General features: G+C 42.5%; 1 pseudogene; it reads left to right on the top strand.

Moving 5' to 3' along the window:
• The first annotated feature begins 3,854 nt into the window (after positions 1-3,854).
• LOC123577312 lies at positions 3,855-4,405 on the top strand (annotated as a pseudogene).
• The last annotated feature ends 11,626 nt before the right edge of the window (positions 4,406-16,031 follow it).

Genomic DNA, 16,031 nt, shown 5'->3' with positions numbered 1-16,031 from the left:
TATTTTATTTTATTTTATTTTATTTATTTTTGCCGGCTACAAAACAGCATGTATTATAGAGTTCTTTTTTTAAAAGGGAAATTGTTCATTAAAAATACTTGAAAGGATGTGCCCCAAAATGTCAACGAAGACATTTTGACTTTCATTTGTCTGCTTTTTTATACTATCTGGTTCTGTTCGGGATTAACACCTGGGTACGGGTTATTTGCACAGTCATAAAGGAAGATAACGCTTTTTTTCTCTTTTCAAAAATAAATCCTTTGACTTTCCTCCTCTCTTGTATCCATTCCAACTTTGGGGACGTTTCGAGGTACTTGTTGCTGACATTGCATCCAATACATAACTTTGAGCCTCTGTCGAATATGCCCTCAGACTTGAATTTCAAAGCACATCAGTGGCAAAGGATCCCATGTCATGCCTTTAATTTGAAAATTACTAATAAGCCCCATCCACCCTAAATGTGCTCAGTGACCTGCCTGCAGGTTTCACGGTGGCATCCTTTGTGTGTGAAAGGGGATCGTCCATCTATAAACCTTTTCTCATACATTTACTTGCTGTTCACAACACCGTGTGAAGTAGAGGGCAAGTGTAATTACCCATTTTACAGGTAAGGAAACTGAGGGTCCAAGAGATCCAGGCAGGCCGAGCATCACATGGCTGAGGGTAGCCAGGCTGAGACTGGGATTCAAGTTTCCTGATTCCAGGTAGAGGTCTTTTTTTGCTACTGGTTCCTGGGCCAACCCAACAACGGAATCACCCTCACGAGTTTTCTGCGATATATCGGGGGTAAAAAGAGGAGCTTGGCAAAAAGATAATTTCCTTTGAAGTAAAACTCACACCCAGCCCTCAGCTACACTGTGAATTGGATAGTATTTGTCCTCAAGGCCCACCTCTCCCCGCCCCCCCTCCGCCCACCATGCTTGTGGGATGCCCAGGGCTCTCCCCTCAACTTATCCCATTCCTTACATTCCCAGTCCCTAAACAGCACCAGGTTCGTCAGCCTGGGTGCCATTGACATTTTGGACGAATTCTTTGTTGTGCAGGGTTGTCCTGGATGTTGTTGGACATTGAGCAGCATCTCTAGTCTCTACCCACTAGCTGACATTGACACTGCGCCCTCAGTTGTAACAGTAAAAACAAAAACAAAAAGACCTCTAGGAATTGTCATATGTCCCCTGGAGGCCGGGGCGGTATGGAGCAAAATCACCCCCGCTGCTCTACACCGAAACCCCCCTCTCTGGAAGGCATATGATAACCTCATTCCTGATAGTAAGTCACTTAGTCCTCTGACCATCTCCCCCTTCCCCCTGTCAACCAGGGGCTGTCTCAGAATGGCCTAGGGAGTTTCTTTAAATTGTGACACTTCCACTCCCTGCTGAGAACCTATGCCCCGCACAAGAAGGCATCTTGGTCTCACCGGAAGAGCTCAAATCTTGACTCTGCCATGTCTGAATGTGTGCCCTGAGGTCCATCCAAAAATCATTCTAACTCTCTTTGCTCATATAAAGTGGGGACATAAGACCTATGTCTGAGTGTTATCATTACAATTCCATGAAATAGCATGTCAACTTGCTTTGATCACAGAGATCTTCAATCAGGGCAGACTTTGTTACTCGCCTCCGTGTCCAGATGGTAGATTGAATGCCCAGATTCAGCACAAGCATGGCACCGTGAGAGGGCTCAGTGCACCTTAGCTCTACCGCTGTTATTCTATCCCTCCTAGTTACACCTCTCAAGGGTGGCTGGATTATACAAAGGAAAAGTGCCTGAACTCAAAACAAACACATCTGGAATGGTGGCTCTCAAACCAAAGACAAGCTGGAAAATTGCGGCAAAGAGTCTTTTGGATCTCTTAGTGGTGCTGTCCATCGGAAGGGGGCAGCCCCACCATAAGAGTGTCCCCAACCACAGTCCTCCCTCTGTCCCTCGAAGCAAATCCCTCCCACCCAGTTAGGGAGGGCAGCAAGACAGATTTCGAAAACCCCCAAGGCCTGGTCTCCAGTGTCTAGTAATTTAATAACACGCAGCCCTTCATAAACACTAATTAAGCAAGAGCGCTGCTCCTGGTGAAGGAAGCCCGCCACCCTCCCACCCCAGGCCTCTGCTTTCAGGTGGGAGGCCACTGAGAGGTGCCCCCCCCCCCCCCCCGCCCGGAGAAGTGGTTTGCCTAGGGCTAAAGAGGAAAGAAAAAAAGGCAAGTCAAATGGGAAGAAGAGAACCCTTGTGGGGTTCGGTCCAGTCAAGGCTGTTACCGGTTACTCTGGACTGGAGCATCCCCTTTAGATCAGGGGCTCTTCTGGCTCTTGTGCTTCTTAGGGGAGGGTGTCAGAGACCCCTTTGAGAATCCGAAGCTAGCTTTGGGAAAGCTAGCACCTGGGAAATGCACTCACACTTTTAAAATTTTGCAAATACACTTGGACCTGGAACAACGCCGGGGGGCAGGGGGCCAGGGGGTAAGGGGCACTGACCTCCTCACACACACACAATAGATGATGCATGTTTAACTTTTGACTCCCCCCAAATCAATTACTGATAGCCTGCTGTTGACCAGAAGCCTTACTGATAACATCAACAGTCAATTAACACATACTGTGTATGCTCTGTGTATTATATACTGTGTTCTTACCATAAAGTAGGCTAGAGAAAAGAAGTTATTAAGAAAGCAATAAGGAAGAAAAGATACATTTACACTCCTGCACTGTAAGAACATCCATGTATAAGTGGACCCGCGCAGCTCCAAGCGGTGTTGTTCAACGACCAACCGCACTCTGAACTTATTAAAATTTCCTGCCCTAAGTAATTATAAGTCAGGTCTGATGTTTGGCGAGACTTTTACAGTTTTAGGAGCACTTTCCAAGAGGCAAGCGGGAGAATGAGGCACAGCACGTGGGTTCTAGAATGATGGGCGTATACCTGTCAGTGCCACTCACCAGCTGGGTTGCCCTGAACAAGGTATTGCACCTCTCTGCACCCCCATTTCCTCCCTGCCTAACATGAAGTTAGTAGGATAGCTCTTGTTAAAATGATTTCTGCTTAACAGATGAAGAAACGGAGACTTGGACAAACTGAACCCAAAAGGCTACCGTTTGAACCCAGGACTCCTGGCTCTTCCTTTATCATTCTATCAAAACTTTTTAAACTTTTTTGTGGAAGGAGAGCATTCGTAAAGTGCACAAGCCGCGAACACTCCCCTCGCTGAATTCTTTTTTTTTTTTTTTTAATTTTTTTTTTCAACATTTATTTATTTTTGGGACAGAGAGAGACAGAGCATGAACGGGGAAGGGGCAGAGAGAGAGGGAGACACAGAATCGGAAGCAGGCTCCAGGCTCTGAGCCATCAGCCCAGAGCCCGACGCGGGGCTCGAACTCACGGACCGCGAGATCGTGACCTGGCTGAAGTCGGACGCTTAACCGACTGCGCCACCCTAGGCGCCCCCCCTCGCTGAATTCTTGCTAATAGACACACCCATGTAACTACCATCCACATTAGGATAATAGGATATTATCAAAACCGCAGAAGCCATCCTCCTGCGCCCTCCAAGTCAATGTCCCCGCAAAGTAGGGTTGCCAGATTTAGCAAATAAAAATAGTGCCTTGGACATACTTACAGTAAGACATTAGTCTAAAGCTGGAATTCAAATCTTACCGGGTGGGCTGTATTTTATCTGGCAATCCCACCTCAAAAGCAACCAGTAGTTTGACTTACGATTCTAGATTAGTTTTGCCATTCATAGAAATGGAATCCTAGAGCGCGCAGTCTTTTGGTTCAGGCTTCTATTGTTTAACATGTGCATGAAATTCAACAGTGTAGCAGCAGCATTTGGCCCTCAGCCAGAGGCCCTCGGGTGGGCGGACATGGGTGGCCTCTTGGGGCACGCCATCCTGTGGGGGCTGCTGCACGGCCCGCGAGTCACGGGTCCAAGCCCACTCACACACCCCATCTCCAGGGGTCCTCCTGGACCCGGGAGCGAGCGGACCTTGGTGGCGGTGAAGCCACAGGGGTGCAGTGGTGGCTCACTGGGGATGTGATCCGGCGCTTTGAGAGGAGGACCTTCAAGCTGGTGGGGATGAAGGTGCTGCAGGCAACCAGATAGAGACTTTGCCCAGCACTGCCATGACCCGCAGAAGAAGCCCTTCTACCCAGCCCTCATCAGCTATAGGAGCTCTGGCCCCATGGCGGTCATGGTCTGGGAAGACCCCAAAGGGGTCTGCTCTTCAAGGGCCATGACAGGACACATGGACTCAGCTGAGACTTTCCCCAGCACCACGGAGGAGGTGGGGACTTCAGCATCCACATCAGCAGACACATCATCCGGGCCAGCGACTCCATGGAAGGTGCCCAGAGGGAGACCCAGCTATGGTTCCAGAGCACTGAGCTGGCGGACTGGGCAGACAAAGGCCACTAGAGTAGGCTCTACCCAGCCTGAGCACTCGGGCTGCCCTCAGCCACCCCAGCAGCCCCCCAGGATCAACTACTTCTGTCCATAAGAACTTGAGCCCACACCCAAGGTCTGCCCATCTGTCCCAGACCACTTCCCTGTCCACCCCAGCCCAGAGGGGTTGAGCCACCAACTTCAAGTGACTTTTAATATCCCAAGCCACTTCAGACGGGACCAAATCCTTTCTGTACAAAACTGCCAGGCAACCTTTGGGGTGTCTCCAAAAGTGTGTAGTATGACCTTCCCTCCCCCAAAGGGGGGGCATTAAAATTTACTATGTGGGGTGCCTGGGTGGCTCAGTCGGTTAAGCCTCTGACTTTAGCTCAGGTCATGATCTTATGGTTTGTGTGTTCGAGCCCCACATCGGGCTCTCTGCTGTCCATGCAGGGATCCTGTCCCCCTCTCTCTCTGCCCCTCCCCTGCTCTATCTCTCTCACTCTCAAATAAACATTTAAAAAAAGACTTTAAAAAAATTCACTGTGTTCTTCATGGGGGTGGATTGCTTATTACAGTTTGTGCCATCTCTGAGGCAGGGATGAGGACTTTACCCAAAGTTGTAAGAGTTTGAGAGTAGAAATAAAGCTTACCCTTTCATACACACACACACACACACACACACACACAACAATGTAACAACAATTATTTTTCATTAATGTACAGCATTTTACTGTACACAATGGCAAACAAATTTATAATATATAATCAGTAAAAGTTTATTCATTGTATATTGTAAATATATATATACATATACATATACATATACATATACAATGAATATGAACTTCTAGGTTATTTTCAGCCCGGACAAGGATGGCTACTATAAATATTCTTGTACATGGTGTTTTTCGTTAATATATGAATGCTTCTCAGGACCCTGGGTGGCTCAGTCGGTTGAACGTCCAACTTTGGCTCAGGTCATGATCTCACAGTTCATGAGTTTGAGTCCCGTGTCGGGCTTTGTGCTGACAGCTCAGAGACTGGAGCCTGCTTCAGCTTCTGTGTCTCCCTCTCTCTCTTTCTTCCCCTTCCCTGCTCATGCTCTGTCTCTGTCTCTCAAAAATGAATAAATGTTAAAAAAATTATATATATATATATATATATATATATATATATGAATGCTTCTCTATTGGGTATACACCTAGGAGTAACATTTCTGTAACATCAGGGTCTACATGGGTTCAGCTTTAATAGCTAGTACCAAATTTCTTCAAAGGTGTTGAACCGATTCATTCAAGAATGCACAGAGAGATCCATTTGCATCACCTGGTATTGTCCACTTCCTCCCTTTTATGGTAAGGGTAAAGTGGTATCTCATTGTGGTGTTAATTTGTATTTCCCTAATAACTAATGATTTGGGGCATCTTTTCACATGCTTACTATCATAAGATGCTTATTGAAGTCTACTGCCCATTTTAAAAAATGGTGTGTCTTTTTCTTATTGATTTGTAAGAATTCTTTACATATTCTAGATATAAGACCTTTGTCAGACATAGGTTTTGTAAATATCTTCTCCCTCTCTGTGGCTTGTTTTGTACTCTCATAATGGTACGTTTGGATGAACAGAAACTTTTAACCTATATGGTATTACTTTTGTGTGTGCTGTGTAAGAAATCTTGACCCCCGAGGGAGGTCATAAAGATATCTTCCTAGGGGCACCCGGGTGGCTCAGTTGGGTGAGCATCCGACTTCAGCTCAGGTCGTGATCTCATCGTTTGTGGGTTTAAGCCCCATGTCAGGCTCTGTGCTGACAGCTCAGAGCCTGGAGCCTAATTCAGATTCTGTGTCTCCCTGTGTCTCTGCCCCTGCTCTGCTCATGCTCTGTCTTTGTCTCTCTCTCTCTCTCTCTCCCTCTCTCAGAAATAAACATCAAAAAAATAAACATTAAAAAATAAATATTAAAAAATAATTTATATAAATAAATAAATAACATATATCTTCCTATGTTACCTTTCCATTTGATTTTTCACATTCAGAGTTACTGGACCAATTTCTTTCTCTATTATATGTACAGTCCAATTAATTCAAAAATTATTTCCCAGCTTCATAATATTCCAGAATCTGTGTTCATATTTGTTAATATCATCATTAGATAGTTTCTTTCCATCCAATATGGAATTTCTAAGTATATTGCCATGTGCCAAGGCATTGTGTTTAATACTAAGAACTTAAACCTTGAGCTGGGCATGGAGGTCATTTTCTCAGAGCTCCTAGCGTGTGGTCTGTCCACATCCACCTATGTCTCCTGCCTCCACCCACTGTGTCTCCATAGATTCCCTTTAGGGGCAAAGTCCACTTAGATTTGCCTGTAAGGCTTGTGTTCCAGTCTGGGCAGGAAGAGGACGCGCATGTTCACGAGCGGTAATCCTTTGCAGCAGCTCCAGCTGAAGGTTCAAAGAGAGAGCCTGAAACCTGGATCATTTGTGAGTTGTAGGTCCCTGTGCCAAGTAAGAGCCTGTATTCCAGCCAAGTCAGTGGCGGCAAAGATCCGTTGTCCAGTCGCTTGGAGTGGCTTGAAAATGCTTGGGGCGGCTGAAATGTCAGTAACAGGAGAAGTGATAAACTATGAATGACTTGTGGTACCTGATTGCATCGTAACTATTCTGCTTTGCTGGCCTCACTAGTTCTTCCCATCAATCGTCAATCACATAACTAACACCCAACTACTAATTCTTAGGCTCGGGAAGGTGGTCAGTTAGGAAATAGCAACCTCCACCTCAATTCCAGTGTCCGTCCTTTGGAGACTTTTTGGTGCTGTTCCAGAACATAAACTTTTAACATAAACAAAGCCAACCTACTACCCTTGTATCTTGGGCTCCTTAGATTTTAGGACTCTCTTTGGGGCTTAGGGCTCATTATCTGGTTCTTCCTAGCCCCTGGCCACCTCAAATTTGAACACCCCACCCACCCCAGGGAGCCCCAGACTCCAAAATTGACCACCAACATTGATGGCTCTTGTCCCAGACGAGCTGACCAAAACTTCTGCAAGAGATGGGGTCTAGACATTGTGGGAGAAGGGTGCTTCCTCTTCCATTTTCCTGATCTATATTCCCTCTAGTTTCCTGCACCAGCCACTCCCCAATCCCTCCAGTGAAGGCTGAGATATTCTGGATGATGCCTTCTTACTTTAGACTCCCTTAGCCAAAGAGCTCTACCTGGGTGGCAGATAGCCCTTTCCTAAATAGAGGGAGGATTACAAGGGTAGGGGGTCAGAGCCACAGAATTGAAATGCAAATGTAGGTTCTTAACTCTTAATGTAGTTTTTAAAAGTAAGGAAAGAATGAGAGAGATTTTTCTGAGAACACTTTACACATGAAAATGGGGCACCTGGCTGGGTCAGTCCGTAAAGTATGCCACCGTTGATCTTGGGGTGGTGAGTTCAAGCCCCCCCGTTGAGGGTAGAGATTACTTTTAAACAATGTTTGTGCCCATTGGTGATGGTTAAAAGTTGAATAAAGATAAACAAACAAACAAACAAACATGAAAATGTACCAAGAATCTCCAATGGCATTGGTGTATGTTTTTGAATTGAGGGTGGGACAACGAGGTAAGCTTCTGTGATGACCAGGCCAGAGGCAGAAAGGAACCTTTACAAGACCTGGCAGCCGAGGGGCGCAAGACCACAGGAGCAAACAGAAGGAGCCTGGAGGAAGATCACAGGCCAGTGCGAGGCCTGACCATGAGTGGGTCAGAGAAGCAGCCCAATCCCTGCTGCAGGACAAATACAGGCATTTAAAGGGAACTAGGGCTTGTATGAGCAGCACTGTATGAGCAGTACTGGGAGAAGACTGCGTCAACTGTGTTCTACACTCCAAAGTTAGAGGCTCCCACTGGGAGCTTAACAGGAAAGACCTGACTCCTTCAGAGACAAAGGACTCAGGAGGGCCGAGTCCTATGATCACTGCGCATAGAAGGTGCTGGAAACAAAGGGGACTATTTTCTCCATACCTGAGCCCAGGGGCCCTTGACAACTCCAGGCTCTATTTAACCCTGCTCTACTTAATTTCCTCAAGAGAAAGTGCCCTCACTGTGGACTCAATCTCGCTTTCTCTGGAAGCCCCTGGAGGCGACTTTTGTTAAGGAACTGTTTCCTCTGTCACAGGAATGGCTGTTAGGAGGAAACCAAAGGGTTGAGATCTGTTCTGGAGAGCAAGTCAAGGAGGTGGAATGCGCACATCCCATGTGCAAAGGCTCAGGCCTTTGTTATTACTAATATTCTTATTATAATACCCTGGGGCCGTCAACCCCACTGAAGAAAGGAAGAGGAAGCAGGTGAGTGCCATTTTGGAGACATAGCTCTGCACTCTGAACTGAGTCTCTTACCCCAGGTTGATCCCAAAGGCTCTCCGAGGGTTCCTGATGTGGACTCAGGGGTTTGTGAACTTTGAGGAAGACCTTGCATCTTTATTTTTACTGAGCTCTCACTGAAATTCAGCATTTCCTCCTATTCCCAATGTGGGCAACAAACTAATAGTAGTAGCAGCAACTGTGACCTTTTTTAAAAACAATTATTAACCTTATAGTGAAACATTCTCGATTATTTCATGCGTTACAAGCCCATATTACTTGTAATATGGGAATAATAATAAAATATAATTTATAAAACCAAAAATCTGTAATTCTCCAAACAACTGGTAGGCCCACATGTATTTCCCATATTAGTATTATTATTTTTTATATGTTTATTTATTTATTTGGTGGGGAGGGGCAGAGAAAGAGGGAGAGAATCTCAAGCACGCTCCATGCTGTCAGTGCAGAGCCCGACTCCAGGCTTGAGCTCGTGACTGTGAGTTCATGACCTGAACTGAAATCAAGAATTGGATGGGGCGCCTGGGTGGCGCAGTCGGTTAAGCGTCCGACTTCAGCCAGGTCACGATCTCGCGGTCCGTGAGTTCGAGCCCCGCGTCGGGCTCTGGGCTGATGGCTCAGAGCCTGGAGCCGGTTTCCGATTCTGTGTCTCCCTCTCTCTCTGCCCTTCCCCCGTTCATGCTCTGTCTCTCTCTGTCCCAAAAATAAATAAACATTGGAAAAAAAAATTAAAAAAAAAAAAAAAAAAAAAAGAATTGGATACTTAACAAACTGAGCCACCCAGGCACCCCTGTATTTCCCATACTGTGTAAGCAAACTTATATAATATAATAAAGGTCGAGAAGCCACTAATCTACTTTATGAGGCTGGCCTTGATCCCCAAACCAAAACTAGACAACAAGGGACAAGGCATAACAATAAAACTTCACCTCTCCCAGGAAGCCTGCTCCAGTGACGATGCTGTGAATGAGACTCAGTTTCTCTCTCTATTTCTTGTCTTTGCTTCCTTAGTGTTGGCGTCTGTGATTATAACACTACTGGAAATCACAGATTTTTTTTTTTTAATGTGTATTATTAAAAAAAATTTTTTTTCAATGTTTCTTTATTTTTGAGACAGAGAGAGACAGAGCATGAACGGGGGAGGGGCAGAGAGAGAGAGGGAGACACAGAATCTGAAGCAGGCTCCAGGCTCTGAGCCATCAGCCCAGAGCCCGACGCGGGGCTCGAACTCACAGATGGCGAGATAGTGACCTGAGCTGAAGTGGGACGCTTAACTGACTGAGCCACCCAGGCACCCCTTTTTTGAGACAGCGAGCGAGTGCGTGTGTGCCTGTGCAAGTGGGGGAGGGGCAGAGAGAGGGGAATAGAGGATGTTAAAGCAGGCTCTGCACAGACAGCAACAAGCTCATTGTGGGGCTCGAACTCACAAACTGCAAGATCGTCACCTGAGCCGGAGTCAGATGCTCAACTGACTGAGCCACCCAGAAGCCCCAATCACAGATATTTTTATGTCATATTATGATGGTTGGAAACCTTGAAATATCATTTATATTCATCATTAATTCTAAATCACAAAAGTTCTTAGACTTGCCTTAATAAAGAAGCACTTAAGTAATTACATCACAAATTTGTTTTTTAAAAATATTTTGATAGCTGTATTTCAATATAATTGGGCTCTTTTGTAATCCTGTGTGTATTTTTAATTTGTTTTTTACTTTTAGTATCTTTATTGAGGTATAACTGACCATATGATGAGCTACCTCTATCTGAAGTATACAATTGATAAATTATGACGTATGTCTACACTTGTGAAATCATCACCACGATGAAGACAGTGAACCTGTCCATTGCCTGCAGTCGTTTCCTCATGTCCATTTGGAATTCCTCCCTCTTGCCCCTCCTCAGACCCCAAGCCCCAGAGAAATCTAGTCTGCCTCTTCTAGAACTTTATATAAGTAGAGTTATACAGTAGGCACTCTTATTTTTAAATGTGTCTTTCCTTATTTAGCATAATGATTTTGAGGTTTGTCTATACTGCTTGATGTATCACTAGTTCCTGTTTGGTTTGTTTCTGAATGCTATTATATTGTGCAGTTAAACATTAATTGTTTATCCATTCACCAATTGATGGGTCTTTGTATTGTTTCCAGTTCTTGGCTATTACAAACAAAGATGCGTTGAGCATTGGTGTATATGTCTTTGTGTGGACACAGGCTTTCATTTCTCTCAGGTCACTACCTAAGGGTGGAACAAACAGCTAGGTCAAATAGGAGGTTTGTATTCAACATCATAAGAAACTGCCAAACTTTCCCCCCAAGAGTTTGTAGTACCTACATTCCCACCAAATGCAGTGAAGGAAAACTCCAGTTGCTCCACGTCCTCATCAACATTTGGTGTGGTCAGCCTTGTTAATTTTAGGCATTCTAAGAAATGCGAGGCGGTATCTCACTGTGGTGTTGGTTTACATTTCCTGGTGACTAATGAGAGTGAGCTTGTATTCCTGTGCTTATTTACAATCTGTATATCTTCTTTGGTGATGAGCCTGTTCAAACTTTTTGCTCATTTTCTATTGGCTTGCCTGTTTTATGATTTAGTTTTGAGAGTTTTGATATATTCTGGATTCAAGTCTTTTATCAGATATTGTTTGGAAAACATTTTTCACCCATGTTTGGTTTGCCTTTCATCCTTTTGACAGTGTTTTCTGAAGAGCAGAGGTTCTTAATTTGATGAGGGCCCAGTTTATCAATTCCTGTGTATATGTGGATTGTCTTTTTGGTATCAGATCTAAGTAATCTTTGCCTAACCAAAGGTCACAAAGATTTCTCCTGTGCTTTCTTCTAGAAGTTCTATAGTTTTAGGTTTAACATATAGGTCTGGGATCCATTTTGAATTAATTTTTTATATGGTGCAAGCAAGGTATAGATCTAAATTCCTTTTTTTTTTCTTTCTTTTTTTTTTTCTTTTTTTTTTTTTTTTTTTACTTCATACAGATATCCAATTGCTCTGGCACCATTCGTTGAAAAGATTATGCTTTTTCCACTGAATTGCTTTGGCATTTTTGTGGAAAATACTTGATTATGTATGTATGAGTCTATTTCTGAACCCTCTATTCCTTTCCACTGACCTGTTTATCTATTTTTACACAATACCATATTGTCTTGATTGTTGTAGCTTTATAATGAGTCTTGAAGTCAGATAGTGATCGTCCTCCAACTTTGTTCTTTTTCTAAAAAGTTGGTTTTGCTCCTTTTAGTCTTTTGCATTTTCATATGAACTTTATAAGCGGCTTGTTGATTTCTATGAAACAGCCTCCTGGGATTTTAATAGGGATTGCACCAGATCAAGGGATCAACAAAGTTTCTCTGTAGAGAGCCAAATGGTACATGTTTTAGACCATACAGTCTCTGTTGCAATGATTCAACTCTGCCATTGTAGCATGAAAGCAGCCATAGCCAATGCAGAAGCATAGGAGTGTGGCTGTGTTCCAATAAAATGCTATTTATAAAAACAGGTGGTGGGCTGGATTTGGCCTATGGGCTATGGTTTGCCTATCCCTGCTATAGATCAGTTTGGGGAAAACTGACATCTTAACAAAATGGAGTCTTCTCACTCATGAACATGGTAAGTTTCTCCATTAATTTAGACGTTCTTTAATTTTTTAAAATAGACTTTAATTTTTAGAACGTCATACAAAAGAACTGAGAAGCTAGTACAGAGATCCCCATATCTTGTGTGCCCAGTTTCCTCTACTGTTAACATCTTACAGTAGTATGATTGCAATTGATGGACCAATATTAATATAACATTATTAGCTCCAGTCTGTGGTTTATTTAGGAATTCTTAGTTTTTCCCTAATGTCCTTTTTCTGTTCTGGGATCATATCCAAGCTATCTCATTATATTTAGTTGTCATGTCTCTTTAGATCCCTGTTGGGTATGACAATTTCTCCAATATTCTGTGTTTTTGATAAGTATTGGCCAATATTTTGGAGGATACCCCAGTGTCGGAATTTTTCTGATGTTTTTCTCATGAAGACTGGGGAAATGGGTTATTAGGAGGAAAACCACAAAGGTAAAGTGTCAGTTTTATCACATCACATCAAATGTACATATGTCAACATGATTTATGACTGTTGATGTTGGCCTTGATTTTCTGGCTAAGATGGATTTGTCAGGTTTCTTCACTGTCACTCTTTTTTCCATCTTTCCATACTGTACACTTTGTTTTTGTTTAGAATTTTGTTAGCACTTTTTTAAAAGTAAACCCTACCCCAATGTAGGATTCGAACTCATGATCCTGAGACCAAGAGTCACATGTTCTACCAACCGAGCCAGCTAGGTGTCCCTATACTGTGCACTTTGGAAGGAAGTCACTATGTGCTGCTCACACCTAAGGAAGGAGAAGTTAGAACTTCTCTAATTTATTTTAATGTTTATTTCTTTTTGAGAGAGCATAAGTGGGAGAGGGGCAGAGAGAGGGGGACAGAGGATCTGAAGGGGGCTCTGTGCTGACAGGCTGACAGGAAAAAGCCCGATGTGGGGCTTGAACCCACGAAATGCGAGGTCATGACCTGAGCCGATGTCAGTCGCTCAACTGACTGAGCCACACAGGTGCCTCTCTATTTTAACAAATTTTGACATTTTTGGTGCACAGATCTTACACATCTTTTGTTAGATTTATCCATTAATATTGCATATTTGATACTAGTCCAGGAGCTACATTCTTTATGCTTTTGTAAATGTTATTTTTACATTTAGATTTCCAATTGTTCTTTGTTAATATATAAAAATACAGTTATAAAATGATTCCCTTTATTTCTGATAATATTATTTACTATGAAATCTACTTTGATGCTAATTTAGCTACTCCAGCTTTCTTTCGATTTATGTTAGCATTGTATATATTTTGTAATTTGTTTGTTTTCAAACTATGTGTCTTTTTCTAAGTTTATTTTTGTTTCTTTTAAAGTTTATTTATTTATTTTAAGAGAGGCAGAGAGAGCGAGCGGGGGATGGGTAGAGAGAGAGAGAATCCCAAGCAGGCACTGTGCTGTCAGCACAGAGCCTGATGCAGGGCTCGAACCCATGAATCGTGAGATCATGACCTGAGCTGAAACCAAGAGCCGGTCGCTTAACCACCTAAGCCACCAAGGCACCCCTATTGTTATTATCTATCTTGAGAGAGAGAGAGAGACAGAGCAAGCAAGGAAGGGGCAGAGAGAAGAAGAGAGAGAAAATCCCAAGCAGGCTCTGCACTGTCAGCGCAGAGCTGGATGCAGGGCTCAAACTCACAAACCCTGAGATCACGACCTGAGCTGAAATCAAGAATCGGATGCGTAACCAACTGAGCCATCCAGGTGCCCCATAAACTATTTGTGTCTTTATACTTAAAGTCATATCTTACAGGCATCGTATAGACAAACCTTGCTTTTTTATGCAATCTGACAATCTTTGCCTTTTGCTTGAGCTGTTTAGACTATTTACGTCTAATGTGGGTATTACTATGGTTGGACTTAAATCTACCATCTTTATGGGAATCTATTCCCGAGGCCAAGAGAACACTGTATACACCGTAGGTTACCTAACTTGACAATAAATTACATTAAATAAATAAACAAAAATAAATAATAAATAAATCTACCATTTTGCTATTTTTTTTTTCTATATCCCATCCATTCTTTACTCCCTTTTTCTCTTTTCACTTTCTTTTAGATTGATAGGACATTTTGATGATTCCATTTTATCATCTGTGTTAGCTTATTAACTATAACTTTTTGTTATATTATTTTGATGGCTGCCTTAGGGTTGTTAGCATATATCTTTAATGTATCACAGTCTTCCCTCAAGTGCTATTATTTTTCTTTACATGTGAAATAAGAATCTTACAATAATATACTTCCATCTTTCTTCATCCAGCCTTTGTGTTATTATTGTCATATATTTTGCCACCAAATGTATTATAAACACCACAATACATTGCTGGTAGTTTTGCTTTAAACAAATATCACTTAAAGAAATTTAAATAATAAGGAAACCATCTTATATTTACCCATGCTGTTGACATTTCTAATAGTCTTTATTCTTTTGTGTAGGTCTGGATTTCCAACTGATGATTTTTCTTCTTCCTGTAGGGCTTCCTTTAACAAATACATTCTTCCAACTTTTGTAGGTCAAAAAAAAAAAGTCTTTGTTTTACTTTTGTTTTTGAAAGATACTTTTGCTGAGTACAAATTTCTAAGTTGCCAGTTGTGGGTTGGTTTTATGTTTTGTTTCAGCACTTTAAAAATTTTTTAAGTTTTCTTTAAAACAGTCCACTGTCTTCTTGTCTTGTTTTCCACAAGAATTCTACTGTCATCCTTATCTTTGTTCCTACACGTGTGTGACTTTTATCTCTGAATGTTTTTCAATTTTTCTTTTTATCACTGGTTTTAAGCAATTTTATTAAGATATACCTTGGGGTGCCTGGGTGGCTCAGTCGGTTAAGCGTCCGACTTCGGCTCAGGTCATGATCTCGCGGTCCGTGGGTTCGAGCCCCGCGTCGGGCTCTGGGCTGACAGCTCAGAGCCTGGAGTCTGCTTCAGATTCTGTGTCTCCCTCTCTCTGACCCTCCCCTGTTCATGCTCTGTCTCTCTCTGTCTCAAAAATAAATAAACATTAAAAAAAAAAGATACCTTGGTAGTGTAATTTTATTCAGATTTCTTATGCTTGGGGTTTGTTGAACTTCTTTGAACTTTGTGTTTATATCTTTTAAGTCAACTTTGAAAAGCTTTTGATCATTATTTCCTCGAATATTTTATTCTTTGAGGATTCCAGTCACATATTTTGGGGGCTACTTGTGGTTGTCTCATAGCTCGGTGATGCTTTGTATATTTTTAACAGTCTTTCCCTTCTCTTTAATTTTACGAGTTTCTATTTCTATGTTTGCAAACCCACCAATCATTCTTCTGCAGTGTGTAATCTACTATTAATCACTTCCAGTGTATTTTTCATCTTAGACATTGTTTTCACCGCTAGAATTTCAAATAGGGGTATATAGATAGATCATAGAGATGGAGGACATCTTTTATGTCTCTACTTAATATGCTCAATCTTTTCCACATCTTCTTAAGTATAATTGTCGTAATGCCCCTGTCTACTAATTCTATCATTGGTATCATTTCTGAATCAGTTTTGATTGATCCACTGTGATTTGATCCACTGCATTTTATGCATTATGGGTTTTATTTTCCTGCTTCTTTTCATGCCAGTAACTTCCTACCACACATTAAACATTGGGAATTTTACTGTTG

The sequence above is a fragment of the Leopardus geoffroyi genome, chromosome D2 (genome assembly GCF_018350155.1).
Source record: "Leopardus geoffroyi isolate Oge1 chromosome D2, O.geoffroyi_Oge1_pat1.0, whole genome shotgun sequence".
NCBI classification, from domain to species: Eukaryota; Metazoa; Chordata; class Mammalia; order Carnivora; family Felidae; genus Leopardus; species Leopardus geoffroyi.
The sequence above is the reverse complement of the archived record's forward strand: the minus strand, read 5'-3'. Positions and strand labels throughout refer to the sequence as shown.